The sequence below is a fragment of the Oxyura jamaicensis genome, chromosome 7, assembly GCF_011077185.1.
Source record: "Oxyura jamaicensis isolate SHBP4307 breed ruddy duck chromosome 7, BPBGC_Ojam_1.0, whole genome shotgun sequence".
Lineage (NCBI taxonomy): Eukaryota > Metazoa > Chordata > Aves > Anseriformes > Anatidae > Oxyura > Oxyura jamaicensis.
In genome coordinates, this window is record NC_048899.1 from 980,969 (window position 1) to 996,911 (window position 15,943).

A 15,943-nucleotide genomic window follows, 5' to 3' on the forward strand; every position below is an offset into this window, starting at 1 on the left:
ACGTGCTGGCAGTGCTCACCAGGGCTGAAGTGCTCTCCAGCAGCCGAGATCGCAGCATGAGAGCCTCACAGGAAGCAGGAGGGAGGCGGAGAAGCTTCACAGGGGAGGCAGCCAGCCTCTCCGCCACCAGCACATGAGGGAGAGGCCGGCCTCACGCTGCTGTCCCGTGCAGCATCCCGCTGCCTGGGGCTGAGCGCTTAGCCGAGCTTATTAACGGGAAATAATGTTTAGTTTTCTCTCCCCTGGGGTTTCAAAAAATGTTTTCCAAATATTGTTGTGTGCCATAAGGTCTTTCCCCACTGCCAGTTGCTCCTCCGGGGCTTGGATGGGAGTCACGAATTCGCTGGCAGGCAGTGCAGCAAGCAGCCACTTCTCTCCCTGCCACCCATCGACCAGCCCCCATTGGGGAAGAGGTGGCACGTGTTTTCTCTCTTGCCTGTCTGCCAGCCCTTCGGGGGCTCCTGCGGGAAGCAGGGCTGGAAATGCACCCATAGGCACGTGCCGGCACTGCGGGGAGAGATGCATGGTGTCTGTGGCCAGGACACCCCATCCCCCGTGTCTCCTCCTCTTCGGGGAAAGCCCTGTCAAAACCACAAAGCGCCCAGATTCTGCTCCCTGCTGGTCTGCCCAGCTGCAGAGTGTCCTCATTAACCTGTCACAAGGAAGGTCCCTCTGTAACCCACTTTTCCCCCTTGTTTTCCTTGGAGAGGCCGCCGCTCGTGCGGTTGCTGACCAAGTTTCTCTGTAAGCGTCCCACAGGCTGTCAGTGCCTCCATCCCTGGCCAGTGTGGAGGGCTATCACTAATGCGTATCATTCATCAAAGCAAAATTACATGTGTCCCAAAAAAGGACAGCATGCAGACAAATTACAGCATGCAGCAAATTGCTTGCTTGCAGAGGAAAAAAAAAATAAAGCGTACCGTTTCCCTACCCTCCCAGAGGTAGGTGTTTAATTCAGTGTATTAGCAGAGAAATGTATTTATAGGTACTGGCTGGGGGAGACCCGACGGCAGAGGGGCACAGTGCCTGCCACCTCCTGGCAGGGTGGCACCATGCCGGGGGTCCCAGCAGCATCCCCCCGTCCCCATGGGCACCGCCTGGAGGCAGTGGTCACCTGTGCTGGTCCCAGTCCCCGCTGGCCTTCAGCCACCCACTGGGCTGCCCTGCCGGCTGCGCCGCGGTGGGCTCTGGACCTGTGCTTTGGTCTTTCGGATCACCAGAGCCCCTCTGGTGCAGTTAATTGATTTTCATTAATCACAGTCTTCTCATCTACTTGTTTATGTTCTTCACTACTTCTCAAATTTAATCTGACATCTGATTTACAGATTTCAGAAATTAACCTTCCTTCAGCGTTTCTGTTTCAATGTATCTTTATTTATTTATGTTCCTGTCAAGTGTGTTTCGATATAAATGATTTCTGCTTTTGGCAAGCAAGCAAGCCTATTGTTTTACATGTAAACGTGCATTTTTGTCAATGGGGTAGAACACAAATGGCTAATTGTGGCTCCGGATGCTATGTCCTCACTCCAGTCAAGCAGTGCTCAGGTTTAAGGTGTCGTGGGTGCCTAGGCAGCCTGGAGCTGCACCGAGCTGTTCCCCATGGCTGGGCCAGCCCGTGTGCTAAGGCTGGGATGTTCCCCAAGCATCGGACCCTGCCTGGGGTCAAGTGTGGACGTGGGGATGGGGCTCTGATGGCCGGTGCCGGCAGTAGTAGCCCTGGTGTCCCCTGCCCACACAGTCCATTTGCAACCCTGGTCTCCACCAGGAGTTTCTGGCAGATATCCCCAGATGGGTGCCCATGCGATGTCCCACCAGGGGCTACGGGGATCGCGGGAGAAGGGCTGGCCTCGTGCTGCCAGCACTGTGGGGCAAAGCTCTGTCAGTTGGTTTGCCACAAAGACCCGCGCTCTTTGATCAACCAAACTGCAGTTGCCTCCAGGACTAGGGATTTTGTGTTTCTGAAGCAACAGTTAACCTGGCAATGACAGTATTTCCTTACTTGCGGAGGAAGGTAAGTGCATTATTACTGAGGCACAGCAGAAATGAAGCTCCTTGGCTCACCCCGTATTCAAGAGCTATTGTCTAGGACAAAGCATCATGCAAAGAGCAAGAGCCGTTTCTACTGCAGCGGCTGTGGCAGACCTTGCAATGGAAATGAAAACAAACCCCGAGCAACTCTTTATCAGCATGAAGGAAAGAAAACAAAGGGGGAAAGAAGTGAGGGCACAATGCGCCGAGGATTAAACGTAATTTTGGAGTGGCCCCAAAATGATTGCCTCTGTTTCCCTGGGAGATGGTGGAGCTGAAGGCGGGAGGGCAGGCGGGCAGCAAGAGTTAGTGGGTGGCACAGCAGTGCTGAAACCCGTGGTGATGCCATGGTGGCAGTCACTGCAGGCAACTGCCAACCTGCCAGTGGGGCCTCCTGTGCCCGGGTCAGATAACGCCGAACACATTTTTCCAGGAATAATATTGAAGGGTAAATGCAATAAAGTGTAGCGTAGGTTTACTAAACGGCGGTTGGTGTCAGGCTAATCTAATTTCCTTATTTAGCAAATGGTTTCTCTAAAGGGAGGGAACCCGCTCCGTTTGGTATGACGCCCTGTGGGAAATGATTAGTGCAGGGGGAGCTGAGGGGAGCCGGCACGGGCGCTGCAGGACGGTGAGGCAGCGAGCTGAGGGGACACCGTGGCTCCGTGGGCTGTGGGGGGACGCGCTGCCTGAGGGGCAGCTACCCGGCAGGATTCTCCGGAGCTGCTCTCAAGACCAGACCAATTCTTCATTTTAACTCTTTACCTTGCGTAGGAGGCTGTAACGTTCAGTGCACATGCAGGGCAGGGCAGAGCAGGGCCTGGTAGCTGGTCACCACCGTGTGTAACTGAGCAGCTGCGCCATGTGGCACTGAAGAGCCAGTAAAAGCAGACACAGTGCAAGGAGCAGCACTGCTCCCTTCGACGTGGAGGTGACAGGCCGTCACACGGCTGCCCAGGGAAATTGCACAGGGCTCTGCCAGAACCACACAGCCCAACCTCGGGACAACCTCATTACCCTCCCTCCCCCTATGCTGCTCTCACCGCATTACAGCCCCCAAAAGGCATAACCTGCAATAATCAACCCAAAATAACCCGGGGACCAGCTTCCTGACCTCGTACACTTCCTGCGAGCATCCCTTGCCTGCTCCTGCGTGGGCAGAAGCTGGTGCCCGCTGGCCCTGCCTGCAGCCTGCCCGCACCAGCATCCCGCATCCCTGCCACGCCAGCAGGGGGGAAGAGAGGCCGCGGCATTCAGGGAGCTGCCGGCCGAGCCTGGGTGTCCTCAAAGGCCAGGACGCTGTCTTGCTGCCCGCGGTCACAGCCCCAGCCCACAGCCTTCCCTGCATCAGCTGTACGTCCGCGCAGGCAGGGAAGGGTTTCTATTCCTGCCTGTGGAGCCACTGGCGCTTGCCCATACTGTAAACAAAGCCAGCTCTCTGAAAGCCAGCGGACACGAAAGATGTAATTTAGTTTCTTAATAGTCTCACTGAGGCTATTTCAGCATACGCGCTGGGATGGCAGCACAGCCATGTTCACCAGCCCAGCTGGCAACCAGCTCACTCCCAGGACATGCTCGTGTCTGGAGACCTTCAGCTCCAGAGGGCTCGCTGCCTTCATCTCCCTTGGTTACAGTTACCTTGCCCAGACAATCCGCAGCAGCATGTCGTCGTCCTCAGACAGCCTCACAAGAGGCAACTGGAGGGACTGTGAGGTGCTGAAAAATATTTTGCAGCCTCCAGGAAAGGAGATCTTGTGGTTCTTGGATGGGCATGCAAGGTCTTGGCCTCTCCTAGCTGCTGCAAGCACTGTGTGAGGGCTAGTGGTGCTCTGAATAGAAGAACGTACACCTGGGAAGTTTGAAGGACTTTGGTCTTCACATGGGTAACCATTTTCACCTTGTGGCTCCAAAACTAAGCCTGGAAAGCTGGAGCTGAGCTGTAGCATAGCCTGCAGAAAGCTATCCTACCTGGGGTATGGCCCAGTCAGCAGGACAGCAAGGAGATAGCAGTGACACTTACTGTTGGCGGTCTCTGGGCCCATTGTGTCATTTCCTAGAGGGAATTGGTTTTGTCTTCCCAGGTGCTGCAAGGTCACAGCACCAAGCACAGCCGGTATGTGCTGGTGTTTAATTTCTTCCTGAAGTGCTGCAGCAGCACCGGTGGGTGAATGAGCCGCACGGCTTGCAGTCTGCAGAGGGGGATGGGGCAACTGGGACTCAAAAAGCAGACCAGATATTAATTGCTGCCTCTAATCTTTTATGAAGAGGAAAGATTCTCTTTATGACCGCCTGGCTGCTCTTAAAAGGTAGCCAAAAGGGAAACATTTCTGACTGTGCCTTCTGCCCCAACACGCTAGAAGCAGTGCATTGCACTGTAGCCCAAAGCCAAGCTAACACAAACATCTCCAGAAACGCGGCATTTTGCTTTGGCCCTATAAATGCTGATGTCTGTGCCCTATCCTGGAGTGCAGCAGAGTACGAGGCATGTCCCTATCATCTCTGTGCCTAGGCATGTGCCCTTGGCGGGCTGAGGAGTCAAGAGGCGTCCTCAGAGGAGCCCAACCCACACCTGCAAGCATTTAGATCCTTGCATAGGAAGCCTGTGGAGATTCAAACCTAAGGTGAAAACCTGCTGTCATTGCACCTCTTAAGCTTCAGCTCTCCGAAGCACTCATTTAGACGACACAAAGCCGTTTCCCTGGCACGTACAGCTGCCTGTGCATGCGTGGACTCATTCAAAACCCAAAGCCCTACTCTGAATTAAATTGTCATCCTCCCACTCGCAGAGATGCGTTAGCACTGACTGTGTAACATCAGCTTGGATCCCTGTATAGCGTATGAATAAGCCTTTCAAATTGTGTATTCTGCCCTGCAGCATTTATCTCGTATTTTGATCATGATTTTTTTCAGCTAAGATGCTCACTATTCTATTCAACTGGCTTGATGCTTTATGCACTTCTAATTTAGGGTTCATTTGTGACTTTCCAGCTCTGCGTTCATTTGGTAACAGTTTGTTCACTTGCTAATATGTTCTCAAACCATACGTTATAATGGATTTTTGCAATGGTTAAAGATAGTGACAAAAGGGATTTTTTTTCCCATTCCATAACATGTAGATTTAGCAGATTATATTTCTGAAGGAGATCTTAATCACCCTTTTAATTCTCCTTTTGAACAAAAAACCTGCTATTTATCTTCAGAAGTGAAGACAAGGTTCAGGGGCAATTCTGAGAGTAGGGTATAATAAGGCACTTTGATTAATTAAAATAAAATATCATGTTGGCCAGAAGAATTTGCCTCAATAGAACACTCCAAAATTAGCAGAGAATTGATGCCTGCCACGGAGCAGTAGGCTGAGGCACGGTAGTTAAAAATACCGCCTCGTTTTCTGTAATTCACCCAACATTGCCTTCAAGTTTCTCAGGGGCTGAGTTCACAGCAAACCTTAGCGATGAGGAAGTAACCTCTCTGAGGCCAGGAGGGGATAGGGGCGAGAGGGGGAGGCCAGGAGGATGCACTGCCGCGGGAGTTTGACTCTGGGAAGGCGAGTGCTCATCCCTTTCTGGCAGTGGGCAGATCTCTCCCTAGATTCAAACAAATGGCAAACCTCCCGTTGACTTGGAGTGAGAAAAATATCGCAGCCTTTCATGTGCAGTACGAGTATTCATTAAAAGAAGCATATGTTTTTTAGCTGGTGTGCAGCCACATAGGAACTACCCATGGTGTCTTTCTCCTTGGCCGGGGCAAACCCCACAGGTTGAATCCCCAGTCGAAGGGCACCAAATCTCAGCAAAAAATACAAATGAAAAAAAAGCCCCCCTTCCATTGTGTGCTTACAATGGCAGCGCTACCTTTTTATTTTCTCATAAAGAAAACTCAGACCGCCCTGCAATTAGCAGCAAAACCATGAATACTTTCTTCGTTAACCACAAATGGTTCTTTTCGCAAGGAGCGGGCTCACATATGTTCTAAATATGTTCAGTTTCATTAGGCGGAGACGCACTGCGGATCTGCTGTTTTATTCAGGAAGGAAAACAAGCGCTGCATATGTGCAGCAGAAGTTTTCGGGGACGGGAAGGACTCGAGGCGCTCGCGGAGCCCTGGTGATGCTGGGGCTTGCCCAGACTGGGTGCAAGGGTCCTGGCTTGTGTCCCCCTGGTCACTGGAGTCGGGCACACACGGCACGGTGGTGGTGCCACCAGAAAGGTGCCCATGCAAGGTACCCGTGGAAAGGTGCCCATGGAAAGGTGCCTGCCGCAGCGCTGCTGCAAGGAGATGGGGCAGCGAAGCACCAGCAAACAGCGCCCTGCTCCCCAAACCCCCCACAGTGCTGTAGGAAAGCAGTCTGCTATTCCTTGTGGTGGTACCACGCCAGCATGGAGAGGTTTGGTTTAAATGTCCGATTTGTAGCTGAGGAGCCCTTGTAAAGCTCCAAATCAGATCAACCAGCATGAGCTGCCTGAGCTGGAACAACCAGCAATCGATACCTAGCACGCTGTCTGCAGCAATGCCATTCATTTTTCCTCCCCTAAAACCTGGTTGTGATATTAATAACATCTTTAGCTGTGCATGGCTTGCTCCATAATCCTTGCGCCATGCTGCGGTGTGATCCTCACCTCGCCCTGTGGAGCCCGGGACACCCAGAGCCCGCAGCGGGGGCTCAGGAAGCATGGAGTTAAATAAGTTTGTGTTTCTCTCCATCTGAACAATCAGAATCAGCAGTTTGCATTATTTTAAAAATGAATGCCTGGAATCAGCAATTTTCTGTTTCCTCTTTTTTTTTTTTTTTTTTTATTAAGATCTTGAGGGTTTTTTTTATTTAAAGTGGAAAACTACATTAAGTGCAAGGCACTCAACAAAGAAGCAGTCATAAAGCCTAAGTATTCTTAGAGTTATAAAATATGTCCGTTGTGGCAATTCTACTGCCAACAATGAAGTTTTAAGCATTAATATGCCTTCATTGCAGTTTTAATGCCTTAATATTGACTCTATAGCTCTTTTGGGTAATTTTGCTTTCTCTGGTACTTGAAAGGTGATGATGTCAGCGTTCTTCGCACTGATTCATATGCAGGTTGATGAAGCTGAGTTATTTATTGAGTTCCATTATATTTTCTATAAACATTAGTTCTCAATAAACAGAGACATTTAGCCGAGGGTTTATTTATTAAATAGGTACTGTACAGATGGTTTTGCCACACATGATGTGCTGCAGAGGATATTACTCAGGAATAATCAGCTGTGTTATAGCTTGGCTAAATTAATAAGATGATAATGATGAAATTGATGCTTTTGAGCTAGGCTTGGTAAATGGTTTTTGCATAAACAAACTGATAAATTTGAGAAGCAATTACTTGCTTGTCAAAGATAAAAACACAACAGGGCCCATTTATAGTTAGGTCCTATTTATTTTTAAAGATTGTACCAGATTTTATGTTTAATACGCTGCAATTAAAAAAATAATACTTAAATGAAGAATAATAAAAAACTAACTTTCTGAGCTCTCCTTCAAATGTGAAGATGCAGCATTGCTTGGTTAGACATCAAGTAAACTTTTTTCACGGCTTTCACTACATCCAGAAAAAAATATAATTGTTTTATGAAAGATGGTACCCAGAGTAGTGTGAGGCAGACTCTGGCAGCCTTTTCTGCAGCAGTACTTGCTCTAAAATTAAGCTGTGTTTCACATAGAAGAACACAGCCTCCGGTTCGCTGCTTGATGTGGGTTTCACCACAGCGATCACACGCAGGAACAGGGACGCATGCGGCTGCTCCCCACGCACACCAGCTCCATGCAGCTCTCCGCTAAGATAAGCTGCACATCTGAGCCTGTGCGTTCGTATGCAATACACACAATCATTTGACTCGTCTCCTAACAAGCACAAGTGCCTTACGTGGTTTTATATACTGGCCAGAGAAGTCTGTTGATGTTTATTCAGAGTAGGTTTATTTAGAAAAGCCAGCGGCCAACTCACGCGTGCCCCTTGCAGCAGCTGTGCTGGAGAAGCCCTCACGAGCTGCTGACACCAGCCACGTTCTCAGGCTGATCACGGCACTTCTCGGGGACGATGGTCAGGGCTTTCACCCCAGGGCCTGGGAGCAGGGGGTTGGGAGCACATGGGCACGTGAACGTGCATTTGGACTTGTGACGTACCTGCAAGGTGGGTGCTGTCACCCTTGGTTTCCAGAGGAGGGGAGAACGTGAGCCCAAAAAGGATGCTGGCTAGCCCAAGGCTCTGCACCAGAGCCCGGCCCCAAGTGCTGCCACTACTGATTTATTTTGCGTTACTGGGGAATAATCGCTGCAGTCATCAGCTCTGGTGACTTTAGTTCCTTCTGCCCCTGGAAATCACTGTGCCACCGTGATGGGCTCAACGGCCTGTCCTTTTCACCAGCTCCGTCTTCCACAAGTGCATATCCTTGCAGGGGTGCCCAAAGTGGGCTATACCTGAACAGCGGCGTGGTATGACCAAATGTGGCCATCCATGTCCTAACTTGCAAGTTTGTGATTTCCACCCTAAGGCCTTTACTTGTAGCCTTACAGGGAGCGTTTGCTTAAGTATTCTTCTCCATGAGGGCCTGAGGGCAGCAGCAAGGCATGGGAGGAGCACGGCCTCTGCTGAGACCACATCAGGAGGTACTGTGCTCCGGGACAATGGCCTGGATGTCCTACCACAAGCAAGAGCAATTTTCTATCTGTCTTTCTTGGCCATAACATTTTTTTTTTTTTAAGAATATTTGGTACTGGTGTATTAGTGTAATATATTCCCTGAGTTTATGCTAGAGAAGCTGTTTGTATGTTTTTCTTGGAGCTGTTCAGAAAGAATTTAATGTATTACACTGACCTCAAGCTCTGAGCAGAGGAAGCAGGAGAGCAGTTCTCTTGGAGACGGAGATGTGACACCAGCAATGACCACACAGAGGAAAAGCCCTAACGTGTTGTGATGTCAGGAATGCGTATGATGTACTCTGCCACCAGGCACAGTGTTCGCTATCAGCTGTTACTTCAGGTTAATTACCTGAATTACAATTATTCATTATAACAAAATGAGACGAGGTCACTTGATTAGCCTTAAGAACCTGCGATGAAGCTGCCTGCAGTGCCTTCGTTAAAGGAATGAAACTCGCTTAGAAGTTTGTCAGCAAATGCAATGCTGTGGGGAGGTGCAAGAACAGAAGCTGCAGTTTCCCATTGGCTTCAGGGGGACATCAGAGCTGCTGGGCTATGACAGGCAGAGCTGTCTTAGACGGGGAAAGCCAGCCCCTGCCAGTCTCCTTTGTGAGAGGAGCTGCCTCGAGATGTTGCTGGGATGAGGGACATTCAAAACATGCTTTCAAGATAAAATTATTTTTTAAATATTCCTGGGAACTTCAGTTGGGAAAAAAAAAAAAGTGTTTTTGAAAAAGTGAACTCTTCAAACAAAATAGTCAATTTTAAATAGAGAAAGATTTCTGCCAGTCGTGATTTTCTTCTCGTGAACAGCTTTACAATACCAAATGATATTGTTAATTAACACAACCTGAGAATTCTCCAAAAAAGGTTGCTGAAGGTTTTACTTGCTTCAGACAGTAGCAGTGCCGAACTTCGTTTTTGATGGAGGAGTCAGCTCCAAGCTGCTGCCATGAAAAGAAAATTAATCAGAATGGATCCAAATCTGGAGCAGTCACTGTGCAATCCCACCCTGCTATCGGGGTGCTTCGCCACAGCCTGGCCAGCCCTCCAAAAGCTTCCTTAAAATCCAGGGCACGGCACCGCTTCAAGGCAGAGCCATTCATTATTAATGAGGTCATGCTAAAAATCCTGTGGATGGGCCTGTGACGCTCAATGAGCCGATGCCAAATAATGCCACCGTAATGAATTCCAGAGGAATAAATAATGATTGGGCCATTAGCATAATGCGCCAGCCACTGCCAGCCTGGCACGGCCACCGCCACCTTGCTGGTGGCACCGTCCCCACATCCCCAGGCTCCAGAGGTGCGGGCACGCCTCTCTGCGGGCAAGCAGCAGGGCGGGTGTTTGTGCACCTCTTGCTCTAATGTGTAATCAGAGCTTTTGTTCCGTGGCTTGCACAAGCAAATTAATTAGAAATTGATATGACCAGAAGTTCAGTTCAGTGTGCGTTTGAGGCACAGGCTATTACTGCGCACGTATTTACTCTCTTCGTCATGGAACAATTATCTGCCCATTTAGAAAATGCAAAATTTGTTTCTATTTTGATAGATGATCCTGGCCATAAAAATATCAGATTGGTGTCAATTGTAGCATGCTGAAAAACCTCCTAGAGGAAACCCCAGTTTGTGCCCCCCACACACCGAGCATCTCCCTGCAGGTCCCTGGGAGGCCACGTGGCTGTGCCAGCACATACCAGTCCAACACCATGGGGGATTTCTGAAAAAAAAATAAAAAAAAAATGCTGTTTCCCTGTGCTGACACCAGTTCATCAGCCTCTCCCGAGCACCCTGGGAAATCAAGCCAATGGTAGGATGGCTGGGGGACAGCACTGGGGACGGCTCTGCCAGCGTCCCTTTCCCTACCGGCAGCCAAGCAGACCGGCACGTCAGGTGCTCCTGCCCCTCTCATGTCTGCTGCTAACAAACCCAGCCAGGGAATGTCATTAGAAGCAGCCATGCCATCTGCCTTCTCCTCCCCTCCCCTTTAAATAAGGAAACACCTTGTCAAACACATCCCTCTGAATATCCCTCCCGCGCTTCGCGGGATCGTGCACCATCTGGGCCCCGCGCAGCGCCGTGGTGCCTCGGACACACTGCGGATGCCCCCGATGCCCCCGGGGCACTGGGGCTGCTGCCGTGGGGTGGCTGGGCATCCCAGACAGGGCAGGCATGGATGGGGCCTCTGGTCCCCCTGGGAACACCTGTGACAAGCAGCAGACCCACGGAGAAGGAAGAGCAAGGTGGCCAACGCCAACAGCAGCCACCCCGGTGCTGGGAAATGACAGGGCTAAGCAAGGGCAGTAGGAGTAAAAAAGCCCAGCAACTCTGTGTTGTAAAACCTAGAGAACTCTGTGTTGTAAAACCTAGAGAAGGACCTCAAATACAGGCATTTATTAACATGCAAATGGACTGAGTCAGCAATTAGTCAACACTCCGCATAATTGAATAGAATATAGTTATTAAGTTGCCATTTAATTATTCCCATTTTGCTAAAGGTAAATATTTACCACAACCATGTTTCTTTCCATTGTCTCCTGAATGGAAAGAAGGTATCTGCGCAGAGGGCAAAGTTTCCCAAAAACTTGAACGCTGCAGGTTGTACCCTGTGCAGCCGGGCCCCTCCGAAACATCTCCCTGTGCTGGGGACGGGGTCTCCGTGAATGCTGGTGGCCACAACCTTCAGGGCCCAGGCCACACAAGGTGGCATCTGGCTGGGGTTTGAGGCTTGCCGTGGCTCTGCGGACCCGTCCCCTAGGCACACACGTGCACAAGTGTGCGCACAAGCATGCACATGCATGCCCCTGTGCTAGGTGGCCATGCAGATGAGTCTTTGTTCTTGGTGATTACTGTGCAGACAACACACTCACCCGGCTGTGCCGAGACACTGCGTGCAAGTGATGTGCTGATACGTGAGATGTCGTTGAGCAGAGCCTTAGGAGACAGAGGAACATTATTTTAAATTATCTCGAACATAAAAACAAAGTGAGGATTTGGCAACCTTGCAGCAAAAACCTCAAAACCAGTTATTCCTTTTAAATAAAAACAAAAATGAGAAACAGTAACTATTAGAAATCCCACCTGGTGCTTTCACTGTGTTAATGATGCTTCTTAAATTGCATGTGGGTAAATGGTAATTTTGTCTCACACCATTAAAAACTAATGGAACCCTTGATGATAAGAAATGCCATAGCTAGCTTGTTGGAAAACGTTTAATTAATAAAGTAATAAAATTATTGTAAACTAGTGCAGTTTCACAGAGGATTCAATGAGATATAAAACAGATAAAACATCCTTGAGAGTTGGTACAAGAAATGAATGCTACTCTATAAAAAGAAGCGCTATAAAGTTAAGCTGGCCAGTGTTATACAAAGTTAAGAGGAAAAATAATACGGATTTTCTGTCCAGGAGAAGTGCTGGGAAAACCTTGTGAAGGGAGTAGTATATATTTTTTTACAGGACTAGAAGGAAAGAGCATGTTTCAGCTGAGATGGCCAGAGTGCTGCTTGCAGGAGCACAGCACTGCGAACCTGCGTGAATATATTATTATTGCTCTTATTATCATTATTCTTATTCATCCAGCCCCAGGCAGCGCAGTGTGTGTGCATCCTGAGCTCTTCCCACCCCACTAGTGCAGCTTGTGCTGGTGGCGGGCAGCAGAGGCGCCTCCGCCCTGCTCCAGATGGGGACGGTCCCTGTGCGCCCGCAGTAGTCACAGCAGCAGCAGCATCCTTCCTCGCACGAGGGGCAGGAGCCAGGTGGGGTGCGTGGGCCCAGAGATGGCTGCGGGGCTGGGCGCTGCCTGGCAGAGCCCCTGCTGAAGGGGCTGAGGCTGCAGGACGGCACGGCCGCCGGGGCACTGCAGGGAAGGGGATTGCGTCTCTTATTTCTCCCATATGTCGCGAGCGTGTCATGAGACGATGACAAAATAATAAGTTGGTGGCTGTTTGAAACTTTTTTTTTTCTTTTTAGCAGCTGTGTTTTTAGAATATTCTAATTCACTATCCGCCTCCCTTAATCACTTTAAGATTGCTGAAATAACTGGGAGCTTGCTGCACCTTCTCTCGACACCGAGCTTCCCCATGTGGGGACCATGACTCTATTTTTAGGAAGGGAGGGCAGAAGCAGCAGGGCCAAACTGGAAATACACAGTTGGGTTTATCATCGGCAGAAATTATGACAAGAACTACTGACACCATCATGCAGTGATTTTAACTTGCAGCCATTGTCATACAAGCAGGAAAAGAGGTGACATTGTCTTTCATCTGCACAATGACTGAATCATTTCGCCTGGGCTCAGTTTTGCAAAATTTAAATGAAGTAAGTGCGGTATTTGTCGGAAGAATGAAAGGGTGAACAGTGAGTAAAGGGGAAAATATTTGTCAGCTTGCCAGGGAGAAGCAAGATTAAAAGCTGACTGTTAATAAAGCGTGTGGATGACACGGCTGTCTCGCCACTCAGTGCTGTCACCCGAATCAGGTAAAAGCAGAGGGCTTTATCTCCAGAATGCACTCCTGTCTGTCAACGTTAGTGTGTTTTTTTTTCTTTTTCTTTTTCTTTTTCCTTTTGTTTTTCTTTTTCTTTTTCTTTTTTTTAAATGACATGTTTTCTTCTGGCAGATGGGAACAAGCCTTGAAGAATATTTTTTTTTTTGGAGGCAGACAAATTGGCTGCCTGTAAATGCATTTGGGAGCCCGGCGGCTATCTGCGCGGGCCGGGAGTGCCCCAGCCCGCCTCGCCCCGCCGCCCTCCAACCTCCCCGGCAGCCTCCATGGGCCAAGCCCACCCCCAGCCCGCCGTGTGCTCTGGATACTGCTGGTGTTGCTTTGCACCTGCCGCATAAAGCTTCCCCACCAGGGGATTTTTACCAAGATGAATGTGCTCACTTCCCAGCTGCTGAAATCCAACTTACCTGTAAGCAGCAGTAAGGCCGTGGGCCCTGGTTAATCAGAGCTGCAGCAGTCGGTATGAGAGGAGGCCAAGTAAATCCATTCCCCTCATTAACAGCTGCGAGAACTGGTGGAGGATGTGGAGGATGTGCCCAGCCCCATTCTCACAGCATCACCTCCAACCCCCAGCCCCACCACGTCAGCTGCCCCAGGCCAGGTGTGAGCAAAATTTTACCCAAAAAAAAAAAAAAAAAAAAAAAAAAAAGTATTCCTCAAAAAATCCTCCCCTAAATGAGGTACCAAACCTTGGTGTGTTTTGTTTTGCAAGCCAGCATCACGAGCAGGTGGCAGCTGGAAAGGCTTTTGAAGATCACAGCAGTGCCCAGTGCCTGGATGATGGAGATCAATAGAGCCTGCAGCCCACAGCAGTGCATGTGGCACAGCAAAAGGCAGGCTCAGGCACAGGCAGCATCGCTGCCCGGCTCCGCAAGGGCAGTGATACTTGTGGCAGCTCCTCGCCGTGGCGTCCCCTCCCCACTGACAGCATGCGTTAGCACCTTCCCTTGCACGGAGCTGGAGCACGGAGCCCAGCGCACACAAACAAATCTGTCATCCTCCTCCCTGGGTGCCTTCAGCTTCCTTGGAAATCCCTCATGAGGTGAGAGCCTCCCTTGGCCTAGGCGAGGGGGTTTAAAACTTTACGCACAAATAGGCACATGCCTCCACGGAAGCATAGGTGTGCAATCAGACGCATGCAGCTCTCTCTTTCTCTCTCTCTATAAAAATATACACACATATGTACATCCACAGATACGCAGGCATGTGTGCGTATGTGTGTGCAAAGAGAGGAGAAAAAAAACTCTGAGAAAATGAAAGACAAATGTTCGAGAATAATATTCCCAAGCCCTCAAATCCCTAATCATGAGTTTGATGCAATATTTGCCCTAATGGGAAATGATAACTGGCAATAGTCCAAAGCAAACCTCTAAGAAAGGAGCAATAAAAAAGGAAAATGCTAGCCTGGCAGTTAAAGAAAGAGGAGCCGAAGCGAGAACTGCTGTCGGAGATAATAAAGAATTAACCACAAACCCCTTTTCTATTAAGCACAAAAAAGGATATTAAAATAATGTGCCCCCTCCCTAAATGTCTAAGGGGTTATGTCACACTTTGCTCTGAAGCCTCCCCGGGACTGGCGGAGACACGGAGCTGCATCCCGCGCCCCTCTAACTGGTGCCCCACTCCTGCCGGGGCGGCTGCCGCATGCCTGTGCTGTGCTGGGCACGCTGCTCGCTTGTAGCTCGCACCTGGTGGCCACAAACCTGCCCTTGCCATCGAGAGGGGGTGGGAACACAGCCGGTGGGTGGCGAGGGAGCTGAGCTGCTCCTCAGGCCAGCAAATGTGAGGTCCCCACTGCCCTTGCAATGCCCTTGCAGTGCTCTCGCAGCACCCTTGGTGTACCAGCGCTGGTGGCAGCCAGGTCCTGGGGACAACTGCAGGGGCAAAACAACACCTCTCCCACATGGTGTCTCTGTGGGAAACCATTGATAAACTTGGCTGTGAAATTCGGTTTTATGAATTATATATAAAGGGTGTCATCCGCTTAACAGAACTCTTCCTATGTGTGTGTAAAGCATGCTAGCTCAGCAGTAACAGCTGGGTCCTCTGTTGCTCCAAGGGAGCTGCCCATAGCTTACCTGTGAGGCTCTGATTTCATTTACGAGTTTACCCGTCTGGTCTTGCCACCTCCCATCACACCCGTTGCTTAATAGGGCAACTGCATGGTGGCCTCCGGCCAGCACCCTCATGGATTCTATCAGTGCCAAAGATGATGACAAGGAAAATTCTGCATCACCTGGTGAAACGCTATTCTTTACATTTTTGCCTGGTTTTCCTTTGTGGTCTCCATGGAGACCTTGAAGACATGACTGTGATGGACCAGGTCTCATGAGCTCTCTTGCCGCTTCCCTCCCCTCGTAACCCGACACATCACAGAGCACTCTGTACAATGTGGTATTGTTACGTTATCTGTACAGTCCACAGACACAATGACATCTGTTTTTGAGTCCTAATGGTCTGTTTTCTGGTTATAGTCCCAAACATCACTGCTTCTACTTTCAAATTTCTTCTTATGGGGCATTTTCTCACTTTAAAGACAGCATGCGATGAATTAGGAAGTGCTATGGTACTTGTGCAGGGTAGCAGAGCTCCCTCACCTGCAGCAGGCTCTAGCACAGAGGTTGCTGGTTTCCAGCCACAGAGACATCCCACAGTGCTACCAAAAAGCAGTGCTACAGCCTGCTGAGGGAGGTTTGGCCAAGGCCAAGAGGAGCCACAGGATTCGCAAGGCTGGCTCCTGGTGC